Here is a 14,947-nt window from a genome sequence, read left to right as displayed (position 1 = left end):
ATGCACCATAGGATAATTGGCTGACATTCCTGACATCACGGCTGATAGGCCAGCCAGATAATCTTCCAGCATGAATATAAGAAATGAGCAGTTTGTATTTGTACAGTTAATGTGGTTGCCACAGTATTTATTCATGGAAAGCTATTAGTTGCGAATGTGCCAGATAACTCTAAGAAGTGCTTTACTTGGGTTCATAAATCACAGAAGATGCTGAGATGTGGTCCTATGTTGGATCTTGTCAGAGATTTTGTCTTCTTCATTGAACACATTTCTTCATAGCCCATTTGTGGTTCTGCTCTCTTTGCTATCTACTTTCCAATGCCAGAAGAACATTCATTCACAGGGCCAAAGCCAGTCATGGCAAAAACCAGGTCCTTTGCTCCTCTTTCCATGAATGTTATGAAGTCTCCCTCCATAAACAGAGAAAGGAAATTTGTTAGTCTTCATCTTGTGGCCAGAGTCAGAGTTCCCCAGAAAACCATTTAGTCTGAAGAAAATAGTATCCAGCCATAAAACAAAAAGAAATATTCTAGTGTCTACTAACATTGTAATCTAATACATATTTAAGAGAAAATAATAAAGAAGGGTCTCAAACAAAAAAAAAAACAAAAATATAGAATAACATCTCTTCATTTAGGTACTAACACTGTAATCTATCAGAAACAATGATAGTGATTTAATGCTACACTTTTTATTTTGATAACTTTTAACTTGAGTGAGAAATATGATTAAAATAAATGATTAAACATATGCTGCTTTACATAAATCAAATGTTCTGTGGAAATCAGTGATTTTCTTTAATGGGTTAATTTGGTGTTCTGTTTAGAAAGCAAAAACCAGATGTGATGACAGATCACAAAAAGATAGATGTTCATACCTGCAATAGCAACAACAACCTCCACAGTTAATTTGACAGAATGAATTTCTGTGGATGCATTTAATAATTGAGGTGCTGAGTAAGTTCAATTTATTCATTCTGGTCTACTTCACACAACGGGGGTTGAGTCACTGGAATAAAATTCTCATGCTTTCAGTCTCAATCTGTCTTTTGTTTACATTTTCTTTTTCTTAAGTCAGGCATTTGGTAATATGGGCTGAAAAAACAGAAGACAAAGTATCAGTGCACAGCAAAATCTTTCAGGGTCTACAATTACTCATCCTCTCTATAGCTAATTTTGTTATGAATACTTTTGTAAAGTGGAGAATAGTTACCCTGATGTTAAAAATAAATCTTCAAAAACTAATTTTGGCATTTGAACTACAAAAATAGTTGTGTTAGTAAAAAGATCATTTACTTGAGTCATAAAATTAGGACTTGTATCATGACTCTACCATCATTCAGTGATTCAATGAATATACACATATATATCATATAAACTAACTGTTATGCTGTGGGCAGTAAACAAATATTAGTTTATATTCTAACTTAAGCATGAGATTTAACATAAAAGTCTTTACAGTACACTGGGTTAAGAGCATTAACTCTGGTGCCAGACTGCTTGGGTTTTAATCCTGGCACTTCTGACTTTGCGTCTTCTGTGCCTCACTTTCCTCACCTGTAAAACTGGGATAGAGTATTAGTCCATTCTCAAACTACTATGCAGAAATGCTCAAAACTGGGTAATTTGTAAAGAAAAGCAGGTTTAATGGACTTACAGTTCCACATGGCTGGGGAGGTCTCACAATCATGGCAGAAGATGAAGGAGGAGAAAAAGGCATATCCGACATGGCAGCAGGCAAGAGAGCATGTGCAGAAGAACTGCCCTTTATAAAGCCATTAGATCTCATGAGACTTACTCACTATCACGAGAACAGCATGGAAAAATCCCACCCCCATGATTCAATTCCCTCCCATCCGGTCCCTCCAACAACAATATGTGGGGGTTATGGGAGCTACAATTCAAGATGAGACTTGGGTGGGGACACACCCAAACCAAATCAGATAGCAATAGTATATACTACCTAAAGTTGTTATGAGAATAAATGGAATTTATTTATTTGTACTGGGGAGAGGGGGCCAAGGATATAAGCCAAAAAGGAAGCTACATGGAGTACCAGCCTTCATCCCACACATTTGGGTCATGCAGAGTAGATGACACTTGAACCTCCTGGCTGGTCATGGACCAATGCAATACAAAGCAGAGCTTAGCCCCAGAGGAAAGAGCTTGAGGATGAGACCACCAGCAGGGGTCAGAGAGAAGATGTGGCAGAATCTCTCAAGGGCTAACCATACCTGAGGGACCAGCTTGGGTCTCAGTGCCCGAGTCGTGGGGCCTGTTGACGCCACCAGCCACACACCCTGTGTCCTTAGGCAACAGTTTATGCCTGTGGTAATGACAAATAGGAAAAGCGATGCGATAGCAGGCAGTCATATGAGAAGACAGATGTCTTTTTCCTCTTCCTCTTTCCACGCCGATACAATAAGCAAAAGTGCTGGGAAGGAACTTGGTGAATAAGTTTATATCGTACCCTGGCGGAGCTCACTAGTTGATAAGGCAAACATGCAAACAAAGAAATACTGAACAATTAGCTTAAGGACTTTATAAAGGTATTGTTTGTGTTGGGTCCTGAAGGATGAGTATGAATTCTCCAAGCATGCAAGGGAGAGAAAAAAAAAATCTAAGTAAAATCTGATGCAGATATCAAGAGGAAATTCTCTGAGGCATAAAAGTGCATGACATGTTCCCAAAAGAAGTACTCAATTAGAATTATGGGCACCAGGAGACAGGAGGATGAGAAAGAAGTTATAGAGGAGGCAAGAAAGAGGTGCTCCGGGATGGAAGGTGGAAAGAGTTTCATACCAAGTATTGAAGGGCATTCCCTTTATATCCAGACAAAGGTTAGAAATTTATTCTGTAGGAAATTAGGAACCATTGAACAGCAACAACAACAAAAAATGGAGACTTTTGAGTCTCATGTGTCATAAATTATCTTTCTGACTTTTTAAAACAAAATAAACAAACTGGTGGGGAATGATTTCAAGAAGAATATTTGATATAAGAAATTTTAGGAAAAGAAATAAACACCATTACAGGGTTGCAAGGGAATTTATATAGATGCATTTTACTAGACCAGAAATCTCCTCAGGCACTAGAAAACCATCACAAACCATTAATTTCATGGTTGCCTGCTCTGTTAAACCCTATGATTTATTTGTTCCATACATACACACGTACTTACATACATACAGATGTACCTACATACATACCTAAATGGACTGGCCACAGAAATACCCCCAAACTATGTGATGCTGATAAATACATAGTAGCATTTGCTAGAGATTCAACTCTATATTGACCCCACTTTAGCTCTCTATTTGACCCTTTCTTTTTTTCCAATTGGGAGAAGAGGAAAATAAGGCAAATGAGCCACAATTTTTGGCAAAGCAGATTTAAAATAAGGTCTGCCAAGTTCAAAATTGAAAATGCAGCAGCTGTTTGCACAACACATGGGCCAACAAATTCCTGCATGACTGACAATATGCCTTTGCTTCCGGCCTCACAATCCTTGACCAGGGTATTCGTTTCAGCAGCTGTCAGCTAAATCTAGAAGGAAGAAGGTTTCTTCTTACTATAGGGAGAGGAGCCCCAAAAGGAAAGAATTAAGGTTGCATGCTCTGTAATGGGAGTGCTTCTAAGGAGAAAATCTGTGCTTCCAATGAGGGGGGAATGTGCATGGGAATAGAAAAGTAACATTTCTCACAATGTGGGTAGATTCAACACAATGCGTGTCCCAAACATTTGGAGAAGTGTCTTACTTCTGCTGCAGAGGAGAGCACCAGGGGCCCAGACATGGTGCATGGGACTAGAAGATACTAACTGCTTTTTGAGAAGGCACCTATGTCTGCCACGGCAACAGTGGAAGTGGCAGGAACAAACACTGAGAAAGTGTCTAAGGCAGTACCATCTCTCACATCAGCCCAGCAGCTGTGATGGGAGCAGGCCAAAGGCATTTGTGGAATCAGTTCAACAGGGGCAATGGCCACAGGCTGCCAAATGCACAGCCAGCAGATGGAGAAAACTGCCTAAGGCTCAAAATGTAAAGGAATTCCATGATGATAATTGTAGTTAAGAGCACCCAAGGACACAGCAATGATTTAGAGAACAAAAACTTGGGGGAACTGGAAGGCAAATAAATAGCCCTTTTTACCTTCCTCATTCAACTGTAAAACAAATAGGAAGAAAGGAAAGTTGGACATATGGATATAAAATTATCACACTACTGATAAAGCTTATTGCAGAATGTAGCTCAAGATCTGTAGTGAAAGTGGCTTGTTTAGGTTTCATCATAAACCAGACATTGGCATATCTGGATAACCAGAAGTCTTGTCTATTGAGGCAGGCTTGGTGAAAGGAATATCTGAATTGTATGTGCTGGGGACAAATTATATCTGGGAAGTGATAAGGAGCTGAAATTGGCACATTCGGACTTCCATGTTCCAGATAACATTATTCACTCTCCCACCCATGGGTAGGAATAAAAAGAGAAAGGATAGAGGTTCTCTCCCTAACGCACAGTAATATTTTCTAGAGAGTGAAGTAGTAATTCTCTTCCCTTCATGGAAATATGAGGGGCATAAAGGGGGAATACTATTACATTAACTACAATAATAGCAACTATTATTTATGAAATGTTTGTTATTTTCCAGCATTGTGCGTTGTGTGCATTATCTTAAAACTCACTACAACCCTATGGGTAGGTACTATTTTTAAACCTCACTTTAACAGATGAGCAGATGGAATCTGGGGATTAGGTATCTTGACCACGATTATAGTTATTAAGAGACAAAGTGTGGATTCTGTGCTTCAAATACCTGGATACTTCTGTCTCCTACAAGTGAGAATTGTGAGTTCCTTAGTGTTCTACCAGGAAGACAGAGACTGGGGAAGGATAGAAGTGAGTTTGAGTTCTATATATTGGAGGAGGTGAGGGCAGGAGAACTGACAAATAATTCTTGGGTTAGTTATAACCTACTCCCTTCAGATGCTGAGTTCCCTGTTAGATAAATTCTTCAAAGTAAAAATATATTGTTTCACAGAAGCTTAGGGTTACTTAATTATATCACATACATAGAAAACATAGTCCCATATTCTAAGCATATACAGAGAAAAAGCTTATAGATATGAATGTGGGTGATGGTCAACTTACCTAAGCCTTGAGTCACCATCTTTTTACCTGTATCTATATCCTTCAAATATTGCTGATGAGAGACAATAGTCCGTTTCTATAATAAAATAGTATTCTTTTGCAAGTATAGAGCAAGATTATGCCAAATGGAAGTACTTACAGTCCGAGACACTTACATTGTCATCAACCTATGAAAAGCAACCCAAACTCTACAGACGGTTGGGTGATTTATAGTAAAGCTTTTTAAATTCCTACCATTTGGTGGTAAAAAGAGCAAATAGGATAAAACAGCTATCTTCATATGTGATTTGAATAGTTCAATGAGAAACAGAAAACATTGGGATATTTTTATCTCTGTAAATTTGTTACTAAGTGGCCTTCATATGCTTTTTGAAGCCCTAATCTTTTCCCCATCTGGATCATAATATAATATATATAATATTCCACTAAATAAATACAAAGATGTTTATAGTACTATTTGCATAACCTCTTTTGGTAGATTAGGACAATATTATATAAAAATACCATCTCAAGGGAAGATTAAGTTTTGACAGAGGTGTCAATAACTCACATTTGGTCTTTGGTGTCCCTAATTACCATCCTTGCTTTCTCCAGGTGTACAGAGCTCCTGCCTCTCCAGACTTCTCCTACCATGAAGATAAATGATCTGGTTAATAAATTAATGCAAGTCTCTACAGATTTCTGTTTTAAGATTAGTCTATAGCATGACTGCAGAGTGAAAACAAGGCAATAGATATATGGAATCCCAAACACAAATAAAGGAAATGTAGAGGAAGGAAAATCTTACTGATTTCCTTAAAATTACACCACCACCACCTACATGACACCATTTGTCCCACCTCTGAATGTTAAGGCTAATTCATAGAATTATCAGCTATAAAAAGAGATTTAAAGTTTGTAAGTTCAGGGATAAGCAGAATAACAGAGTCCAGTGGTTCTGGGAAGGCCTCTCTGCTATCCCAATAGCTTTTATACACAGAGGATTGCTAACTAAAATCCCCAAATTAGAAAGTGTCATTTTGTTGTCATCTTTTTAAAGTGTACATATTCCCAAGCTAGACAACATTCTCAGCTTAATAATGCATCCAGCCAATATTTTCTAAGATACTTCTATGTGCCTGGCTGTGTGCTAAGTACTAAGGATGCAAAGATATTTATGTAACGAGCTCAGTAATTAGGTGGAAACCCAGACATGTAAACAAATAACTAAAAGGCAATATAATACGTTCCATAGCAGAAGAACCCACACAGAGATGACAGTAACTGAGTCACCTGGAAAAAAAAGTCTCAGAAGACTTCCTATAAAACACAGTCTTTTAACTGGATCCAAAATGAGTGCAGTTTTTGATCAAAGAAGTCAGCAAGCATGAAGCTGCCGAGACTTGAAAGGATTTTACAAGAAAGGAAGGAATCAGATGTGTGCATAAAATAATCTGTTTATTTACAGCTTTTTGGGGTCCTAGAGAATAAAGTAACTCTATCTAAACTCAAAGAACATTCATACATCTCCTCTTGATTAGAGCTAAAGACATAGCTATGCACTAATAAACCAATGTACTAAAAATATGCAATCTTTTTACTAAGAAAACATATACCCAGAGAGATATGGGTAAATGTAGAAACTACTAGATAAGTCAGCAGGCATCAAGATAGAAAACAAAATTTTTTAAATTGTGGTTTTATTATTTTTTACCTATGTGAATTCAGCTATCTATTGTTTATTTACTTAACATTATTAAGTGCCGCCAATTGCCATGTGCTTTTCAAGACACTGGGGATTTATTAGAGAAGAAGCCAAAGTAACCTAACTTCACGGAGCTTACGTTCCTACAGAAGAATATGGAAAATAAACAAGAAACAAATATGTAATATATTCCAGGTGTGGCTAAGTTGAAGCATCTTGCAAGCAACTCAAGGAAAAGAAAACCTACGTGAAATACAGGGAAAATAAGGAGAGTTTAGATTGAGGCATTAGAGACTGGCTGAAGCTGTTAGAACTTGAGGAGCCAAGATCACAGAGACTCTGAAACCACCAAGAGGTGGGCAGACATTGTGTTGGTCATTTTTTCTCACGGAGAAATTCTTGGAATGCTGAAAACCAAGTCAGGCAGTTTCCACACCTTTACGTGTCTAAAGGAGTCACCTGGTCCTCTGAATGTCAGGATCTGGGGAACAGGCACAAGGAAATTATGCTACTGGTTATACTCTGGTTACTGCTATTACTGTCCTTTGTCCTTTTTCTCTTACCCAGGGGTCTCATGACTTCTGTTAAGCAGCAGAGAAGCCAACAGAGGTGTCTCTGGTCTCTCCTTCAAGGGGAGAAGGTGTTTTGTGTCTCACCATGCTGCAAAGGATGTTCACCTCTGGCCTGAGGGTGATAGTGTTTGTTGCCCTTTCCACAGAAGCTTGTCTTTTCCTCTATGAGAAGGTAGGGGAGAAGGTTCTTGGTAAGGCTTTCTGCCTTTTCCTTTTCCTCTTCCACATCTTTTGTTCCCAACTCCTTTGCCTGCATCAAGATGAAGGCTTTCTCAGGACTCCCACCACGCTCCTACTCTCTCTTGTAGGTACCTGGTGAGCTCTGTGGTGATTATGCACATACCTGCAATTTCCCCTTGTGACTGCAGCTCCCAGGGATGCTATGCACTCATGCTAAACCAAAGTCAGCTTTTAGCAATTTGTCAAAAATTGTAGTCACATTCTTCTGAACACATTTTATGGGGTCCAGCATCTACTGCAAAAAAGCAAATGCTCACAGTCTGTTTCTCCTTTCAGGTGAGTATCTTTCTTGAGATTTTGGGTTAGTTGGCCGCTCCAAAACCTCAGCTCTCTGATGAATCCAAGAACAACTATGAATTTGCAAATGATCTATTTTTTATATTATAAGGGTACAAAGAATGCCCTGATTAGCCTTTCACATCCTAAGCAAAAACCAGAAGATAACTCTCTCCTTTTTTAAACCAGTAGAACACACAGTTCATCTGTATGTTGGGAAAGAAATAGTCACTTATTCCCACCCCTTTTATAGCTTATCCTTTACTTGAATTTTACATATTTAAATGTTTTCACCAAAAAAAAGTGACAAGTATGTGCAGTGATAGATATGCTAATTATCTATGATTAATGAGTTAATTATTTCATGTTGTATACATATATCATAACATCACTGTATACCACCAAAATATATATAATTATAATTTTTAAATTTACAATAAAATTTTAAAATTAAAAAAGAATCTAATAATAACAAAATTCTTTGTGAGAAATAACCTAATACTTATCAAAATGTTGAGCAAACGGTTGTGGATTTACTCTGTCTAAATACTTCGGTCCATAAATAAGCACATATAGCTTTTTATGTCATATACAGACAGATGGTACAGAAATGTCAGTCCTCTTATCATAAACTAGTGGAGTGACAGGCAAATTAATGAAACACATGTCCTTTTCTCTGATATTTAGTGTACCACTATATGATAAAAGACTTTAAATTAGGCTTTATAAAATCTTATTTTCAATGGCAATTATGTAACTGAAAGAAGATTGTCTATCAACAAATTTCACCAAATTGACTAAAGGTACTAATTAAATTAGCAAGTAGTTTTAAGTTAATAGCAGTTTATGTCCTAATAGTAAGTGGGTGGTTCATATTTGGCCTAGGAAGTAGCTCATGGGATTTAAGATACAAAGAGTAAGTGTGTTTCATTTGAACAAATGAGCTTGGAGAAAAGTACTTCTTGAAGAATATCTTGGAAAATAGAGGACTTGGAGGGAAATTTGATAAACATAGGTCAGTTTTCTACCAGATAAAGAGGCTTGTTTATAATTAATCTGATGGTGCTAAAAAGGCTTTTAATTAGATTTCCAACACAAAATGGGAAAGGATAGGTTTGGGGTCTGAAACACAAGAGTTCAGCCATCTGCTGCCAACTAGCTCTTGCCAACATGTGATTTGCAAGTTAAATGATGCCAGTTGATGACATATGGTGCTCCTTCTTTAAATATCTTACTCAAAATGAGTTTGCTGCTCTACCACTTGGCTAAATACTAAATGCTCTCAAATGCTGAGTTTGGACTTTCAGAAGAAACAACAGTTGCCATAGTTTTCCTTAGCAAACAAATCTAAGTAAAGGAACACAGATCTAAGTTGCTGGCTACGTGTTATTGTCCTGTGGTGTGATTGTGAGTTATAGAAATTTGGCCTCTGAAATGTTCACATTTAGAATTTACAAACTTGAAATTATCCTCAGTTTTAGGGTAATGAAGTAAAGAAGACAAAAGTCACCTCTCTAGGTTTTGATCTGTATTTGAGGAAAGAAGAAAGATAATCTGAAAAAAAAAAAAAAATCCTATTTGGATCTATTGCTTCATCTCTAGAAGGATGTGTCTGTCAGTTGGCAGAAGAGCTCAGACTGTCTTACAATGCAGTAGCTGTCAAAAATTTAAACCATCAACACAATGCAAAACAACCTATTTTTATTCCCAGTGGTCTAAAGCTGCAAAATTCTGTGTCTCTCAAGGTTTTGGGCTTGGCAATAGTTACAGTTTTGTCTCCAGAATTACTAATCCCATCTGGCTTGAATTAACGCCATAACATTTTTCCAGACCCTTTGATCTCTCAACCTCTACAAAATTCTCCATAGCAGTTTTAATAGGAACTAACTAAACACATCTATGTAAGCCAATAACTACACTTGTGTTAAGACTATATAAGTACACACAAACACACACACATACATCTTCTACTAATCACACCACAAATTCCTCTACCTGTGATACATCCCTATTGGCACTTGAAGGTAGGGATTTGAAGCTATTTGATTGAAAATGATGGTGTCTATTGATCACAGTTTTTCTCTCAGTTGTTTGTACTCCCATATCCAGTCCTAATTTTGTGATCATGACTAAACCTTATAGGTATCAATGGCAGTTCTCTTTCCATAAGACTTAGCCTCCTGACAAACTTGCAACATTTTCTCCTGCTGTCACTATGGACTACATCGCTACAAAATTACATTTAACTCCTTTTCTTTACTATACCCATCTGCCGTACAGCAAAGACTTTATGGATTTCCCAAACAAGGCAACATATCTTAAATATTGATGGCAGCGGCAGCCCATCTGGAGTGGCGGCGGCAAAGCTGCCAGCTACAGTGAGGGAGGTCCAACTGAGGTTGCATGCCCCGAGGAGACGGTGGGGCAGGAACAGGTAGGAGCTCTACCCGCTAACCGAGTCAACAGGGCAGAGCAGGGCAGGGCAGGAGTCCGTGCTCCCAGGCACAGCTGAAGCCTCCTGGGTGCGGCTCCAGAACTGGGCATCCCTATGCCCTTGGCGCCCGGGAAACCCCCTTTCCCCAACAGGATCAGAAGTGCCTGCTCCTACTCCCTGGCCTCCCCCCATTCCTGGAACCCACGCTGGTGAAGAGCGAAGGTATAGCCAAGCCCAGGCGCTGTAGCGACCAGCCGGTGTGTGTGCCTCAGGGAGCACCGACGCGGTCAGCCTCCTGCCGCCTCAGCCCTCCCCGCCGACTTTGGACACTGTGTTAGTCTGTTTTCACACAGCTGATAAAGACAGACTTGAGACTGGATAAATTATAAAGAAGAAGAGGTTTAATGGACTTAAAGTGCCACGTGGCTGAGGAGGCCTCACAATCACGGTGGAAGGCGAAAGTCACATTTTACGTGCCGGCAGGCAAGAGACAGGATGAGAACCCAGCGAAAGGATTTTCCTCTTATAAAACCACGAGATCTCGCGAGACTTATTCACTACCACGAGAACAGTATGGGAGAAAGCGCCCCGTGATTCAATGATCTCCCACTGGGACCTTCCCACAACACTTAAGAATTATGGGATCTACAGTTCAAGATGAGACTTGGGTGGTGACACAGCCAAACCATATCAGACACTGACAAGCATGGGACGGAGGCCAGGGCAGTGACTGAGAGTGGCTGGACCCAGGCCTGCAGGCAACCCTTGGCAAAAATATCTTGTGCACTGTGGAGGGCATATTGATGACATTGGGAGGCAGACGGGTTCCTGGGTGGAAAGGCGCAGGTCCCCATTGAAGTCCCACTTTCAAGCCAGGGATGGCCTGGAACCTGGGGGCCGCGCTGCTAGTTCCGGGTCGAGTCCGTGGCCTAGAGTGAGAACTTATGGGTGCTTTTTCCAGGCCCACCCATGGCCACCCATAAACCAATTAGCCCACACTTCCTCCCTTCTGAGCCTATAAAAATCCCAGAATCAGCCAGATGCACACAGATGCTGGGACTACCAGCCGTGGGAAGGAGCTACCCATTTTGGGTCTCCAGAGAGCTGTTCTGTGGCTCAAAAAAGCTCCTCTCCACCTTGCTCATCTTTCAGTTGTCTGCATACCTCATTCTTCCTGGATGTAGGATAAGAACTCAGGACCCATCGAATGGTATGACTGAGAGAGCTATAAAACAAATAGGGCTGGAACATGCCCCCACTGCTCACCATGTTGTGGGCAATGAGGAGGAGGAAAGAGCTGCTGCCTTTTGGGGAGCCCAGACATAGGAGCCCCCCAAGCCAGGGCTGTGACACCCTCTTTGGGGTTCTGTGGTTTCTGGAATTTTCAAGCTCCCAGGAGCCACTATGTTCCCTCTGTCTAGATGCAGGTGCCTGCAGTGGAAGCCGTTTGCGGTGCATCTGATCCAGCCACAGGCTTGCACGGGAGTCAGCGCCTGAGCCGGCGTCTGGAGATGCCTGCTCTGCTTCAGCAGCCGGCGTGCCTGGCTGTGCACAGTGGCCGGACCCCACACTCACTTGCTCATGCACCCTGTGCCACTCCATGCCCGACTCACCCTTGGCAGGCATGGGATCCAGGCTGGTAGCCTGAGCCAAACTCACCCTGCCAGGCTGAATGGGTGAAACAAGCTCAGTGGGCCCCAAACAAAACTCGAGTAAAGGTTCCACCAGCCACAGAAATTTCCAGTTGGAAAAGCGACACCCGATGGCTCCCATGACAATATTTCATTACTTTTTATCTCTGTGATACAGAGGATTTAAAAATAATGTAATCGACAAATAAGTGAAAATGTAGGTTGATGAACCAATACACAAAAAATAAAATGCTGGTAGAGCATGGAACGATTGTTTTGGTTTTCCTTGGGAAGCCAAAGGAAATTGGGATTTCAGGGAAACTGACTGACATGATGTATTAGTCTGTTCTCACATTGCTATGAAGAAATACCCAAGACTGGGTAATTTATAAAGAAAAGAGGTTTAATTGACTCACAGTTCCACATGGCTGGGAAGGCCTGAAGAAACTTATAATCATGGTGGAAGGCACCTCTTCACAGTGCGACAGGAGAGAGAATGAGTGCCAAGTGAAGGGGGAAGCCCCTTATACTACCAGCAGATCTTGTGAGAACTAACTCACTGTCACAAGAATGGTATAGGGAAAACCGACCCCATGATTCAATTATCTCCACCTGGTCCCACCCTTGACACATGGGGATTATTACAATCCAAAGTGAGATTTGGGTGGGGACACGGAGCCAAACCATATCACATGAGCACTGACCAATCAGAACATAGCTGGTTTAGAATAGTGTCTTGCACTGGGAGGCCCCTACCTGTGTCCAGAATTAAAACTTTAATTGCTGGACTGTGACAAGAGACAGAAGTGAGTCAATAAACGATAGGAGATAATTTGACTTAGGAAAGATGCTATATAAAACTAGTTCGTATTCATTTTTATGTTTTAACAACCAATATGTTATATTTTTATACAATGGCTGAGTATTAGTCCCGGTCTATAGATTTGCTTCCAATGTTCCCAATAGTGAATTTGGTAACACACACAGTTTCAGAAAATAAATCTTCGTAGTTCTACACTAAATCCTGAAGTTAAATCTATTATATCTCTTCTTATCACCAGTATCAATAAACACAGAAAAATCTACTTGTTCAAGAATTGAATATGAGATGTGTGTGTCTGCATGTGCTGGAAATGGTGGGTAAAATTTGTGCCTTTCGGCCTTCTAAGCACTTAAATGTATGATTCAAATGTCTCAGCTTTACTAGACTTTAAATACGAATATTGTCACATTAATTGTAAAGTCTTATTTCCTGTATTTAACTACCACGTTTACTTGCAGGCTTCTACCCCACCCTACCCATGGTATTTCTGATAATTCTTGGAGCGTGCTTGTCATGTGCTTATGAAGCAGAATAGTTCACAGGAGCCACATGACTTGCTCTATGTGCTTAATGTCTCACTTTCCTACCCTTTTTATGACTGTCTACACGAGAGGTTTCTAGACTGTGCCTCACATGCTGATACTGCTGATGTTTTCAGGACACTACTTTATAAACTGTATGGTTTCTGCTGCTTCCTGACCGGGACTTCAGGTACCAACTTTTCTCTGTACTGAAGAGCAAAATTCCGAGTATTAACCCTGCATGGTACGCTGTCACTAACATGGAGCAGGGGTCCCTCTTAGCGGCCTGCTACCCACTCCCCACTCCCCATGCATGAAAATAAAGAAAAAATTTGAGTTCCTTCAAGGAAATTTCCAGGCACCTAGCTAGCTTTGAGAAATAAATGAGCAACTTGATAAGCAAAAAGGTGATAATAACTTAAAATAGCAGCCAAGGAAATTTGAACCTCAAGATGTTTGATTCCCTTGGTAGGTAAAGGTAATATCTTAACATATGTTCCTGAGTTGTTTTTCAGAAACCTGGACCCCCACTGGGTAGAAAATGCCATCCACTGGCATGTAGATCTCAGAGAAGGGGGCACTGAGGGTTGAAATCTGACCACTGTTCTTTGTTCTAAATTTTTTCCTGAGAGTCCTGGAGACAGTCATGCCCACAGGCCAAACTTCAACATTCCCTTCTGCTGACCCCAAGACTTTAGACAAAGATTTCCTCTCCTAACCAATCCCAAATCAAAGAATCTTTGAATCCACCTATAACCTGACAGTCCCTGCTTCAAAATATCCCACCATTTTGGGCCAAACCAATGTATAACCTCCATGTATTTATTTATCATTTTATCTGTAACATCTTTTTTGAAATTTAACCCTGCCTTTAAAACCGCTTGCTTGTAAACCATCAAGGAAGTCAGGTCTTAACCGTTAGCTGTCCAATTCTCCTTGCTTGGCACCCTGCAAATAAACACCATGCCTTCTCTTGCTGCAAATCTCAGTGTGAATGTTTGGTTTTACTGTGCCAGATAAGCAGACCCAGGCTTGGTTTGGCAAAACCAACCAGGCCACAAGGTGTCACTGCTTTTGCCCTTTCTCACACAGTCCTTTTGCTTCTTCCTCAACTACTATTTAATAATGGTTTCCTCTGAACTCAAAACTATTCTAGAAGGGCAGTGAATTGAACGGTCCACAATAGAATGTGACTCAGACTACACTATGAGTGTCCATCCTCTTGCACACAATGATTTACCTAAGCAAGGTCAAGTAGAATCCTTCTCAGAGGTTGACAAGGCTACTGAAAGAGGGATAGTTTTTCTCCTTCTGTGAGATCATCATTTTTTAAAAACTAGCTAATCTGGACCCTCCAGGAACCATCTAGATGCCACACAGAGACAGTCTGTCTTGAGAATAAAGCCAAGAAGAGGCAAGCACAGCATAATTTAGAACTGCTCTCACTAACAGAGTTGCCACCATGCAATGTTTTACATTTGAACCGATTCAGAATAAATGGAAATAGTTTATTTTCTCAGTTGCCATTAGCCGCACTTCAAGTACTCAATAGTCACACATGACAATTGAATTAGACAGTTGAGATATAGAACATTTCTATCATTACAGAGTGTTTTAT

At 40.2% G+C, this 14,947-nt stretch overlaps 1 long non-coding RNA gene across 1 annotated transcript; it reads right to left on the bottom strand.

Annotated features, from left to right (window-relative positions):
- Positions 1 to 113: 113 nt before the first annotated feature.
- Positions 114 to 8,255, bottom strand: LOC126949286 (uncharacterized). Its single transcript, XR_007723657.1, has 2 exons — positions 878 to 8,255; positions 114 to 410 (listed from the first exon to the last, which is right to left on the bottom strand). It is a non-coding gene; the product is annotated as an uncharacterized LOC126949286 (long non-coding RNA).
- Positions 8,256 to 14,947: the final 6,692 nt, after the last annotated feature.

This window comes from Macaca thibetana, chromosome 2 (assembly GCF_024542745.1).
Source record: "Macaca thibetana thibetana isolate TM-01 chromosome 2, ASM2454274v1, whole genome shotgun sequence".
Classification (NCBI taxonomy): domain Eukaryota; kingdom Metazoa; phylum Chordata; class Mammalia; order Primates; family Cercopithecidae; genus Macaca; species Macaca thibetana.
The sequence above is the reverse complement of the archived record's forward strand: the minus strand, read 5'-3'. Positions and strand labels throughout refer to the sequence as shown.